Source organism: Melanaphis sacchari, unplaced genomic scaffold (genome assembly GCF_002803265.2).
Source record: "Melanaphis sacchari strain LSU unplaced genomic scaffold, SCAv2.0 Contig0_pilon_pilon, whole genome shotgun sequence".
Lineage (NCBI taxonomy): Eukaryota > Metazoa > Arthropoda > Insecta > Hemiptera > Aphididae > Melanaphis > Melanaphis sacchari.
Window position 1 is genome coordinate 5,014,219 of NW_020270366.1, and position 2,318 is coordinate 5,016,536.

A 2,318-nucleotide genomic window follows, 5' to 3' on the forward strand; every position below is an offset into this window, starting at 1 on the left:
GGTTCCATGGTGTAATGGTTAGCACTCTGGACTTTGAATCCAGCGATCCGAGTTCAAATCTCGGTGGAACCTACTGATTTTTTTAATTTTTTACCCAATTATTTTTATCACTATGCAAAATGTATTATTTTTTTGTTACCACATAATGAATTTTTATTTTATAAAGTATATTCTACTACGATAACAATTATTCAAGTTAATAATAATATTAATATTATTATTTATTAGGTATAATAATATAATAAAATAAATAATATTCATACAAAAAGCTACTCGAAATGTTAAACGTGTGTGTATATTATGTTTAAAATAAAATTGAAGACTTATATTTATATGTATGCGTACAACTGCACGTGATACATTTGCAGTGAACAATATAAAACTATATTAATATATTAATTGATCCAGTATTTTGGTGAAGATTTAGATGTGAATACATATATGTATAAGTATAAGCCATACGGTACCAAACATCTTAGGCTTTAGATAAAATAGTTAGATCATTTACTAAAAAGTGTTATACTTACAATATTGTAAAGATTAAAAGATACGTACCTAAATTTAATAATTTGTATATTATTAACCAACTTGTCCGTTGTCTCATAAGTCATAGGCACTCATATAGTAAAATCTAGCACACAAGACTGCAAATTATGTACGTAGCCATAACTTAAAAATTTGAATTAGTTGAAAATAAATTAGTGTTTATTTCAGACCTTCTATCCAGGGGGGTAGGTATCGTAAATTTTATCGTAGGTAATACATGGTTATTGAAAGGTAAGACTAACGTCTTACATTTTTCCGAGGAGATAAACATTTTTTTCCAGGGGGTTATTCCCACTGAAATAAATACTGAATATAGTATCATGGATTATAAATACAAGTATTTATAACCAAAGATAGGTAATACTGCAATTGACTTCTAATTTTATTTTGAATTGTTTTTATTTATAATTTTGTAATGGGTACTTAATTATGCATTTTGTTGACTGGAAACTATTTTGCATAATTAAATAATAATAGCAATTATAAATCATAAGAAAAAAAACCAGCGTAAAAATGAATTCGGTGAAGTCGTACGGTGGCGTTGTGGCGAAATGGGAATTAACCATATTACTGTATAAATACCTAAACTTATAAGCTATAATAGTAGGTATATTTATAATATATCTATTACCCAGTGGCGTATTTATGGGGGGGGGCGAGGGGGCCCAGGCCCCTCCCGAAATGAAAAACGCAATTATTAAAAATTGTTATTTTTGACATGGAATATGTCTTATGGTTGGGGAATAGGGATTATTCCAAAAATTTGACACGACACCGATACCATGACGTCATGAATGAAACTGTCGCTTATGCGACAATTTAGAATAAAAATATAGCGTGTTGAATGCGTTAGTATTTTGACGATTATTAATGATTATGTAACACAATTTATTATTTAAGTTATATAAATAAAACAATTAATATTGGTTGTTAGTTGTTTACGATTTTGGCAGACGGAAACTCTTGGTATATGTAATTTTAGCTCATGACTTCTAGAATTAAATTAATAACTGTAGTGGTGAGATAGTAATAATATAGGTAGTCAGTGGCGTAGGTTAGGTATTAATTATATGCATTATATTAGTATTGATTGTATTCTAGTTTAATTTTGAGTGTCTCTAATAAAAAATTGTTTATAAAAATGTAGAATTATTACTTTTTTTATGTTACAATTCATTAAAAAAATGATTGAGTTTATTATTACTCTGATGGTCTAAAGAGAGTTGAAAGATCTTGTAGTATTCAAGCAATTTTTGTCCAAATAATGTGTCTCCTCCCTCCTTTCCCCTAAGAAATCCAAATATATAATCAGCCCCCTCCGAAATAAAAACCTATATACGCCACTGTACTTACCTACGGCTACATTACATCTAATGTCGTCACGTCTCTACTTGTAGCCAAATGCAGCAGTAGGTATAATTGAATATTTGAATATAAGTACCATATTATTTTATGTTAATAATATAATGATTTAATGATACAAGTTTATTACAATATTTATTTAAGGTACATCTGTAGACTGTATTAGTATTTATGTTGATAAGTACCTACATTATTGCACCTTGAGAGTAATGGAAATTAGAAAATGAAAATAATTCAAATTATAGATAGGTAGGTAGGTATACAATAAAAATATTAGTATGAGTGGTATTACCACAGAATAGATACTAAAATATTAAATAATATTTATAATAATAATTATTAATTATTATATTTAGTAAATTTCGTAAAAACAGACTTAAATAACGTTATTTTCAAAACCTCTGCATCTC

General features: G+C 27.7%; 1 non-coding gene across 1 annotated transcript; it reads left to right on the forward strand.

Moving 5' to 3' along the window:
- Nucleotides 1-72, forward strand: Trnaq-uug. The gene has a single exon. It is a non-coding gene; the product is annotated as a tRNA-Gln (tRNA).
- The last annotated feature ends 2,246 nt before the right edge of the window (nucleotides 73-2,318 follow it).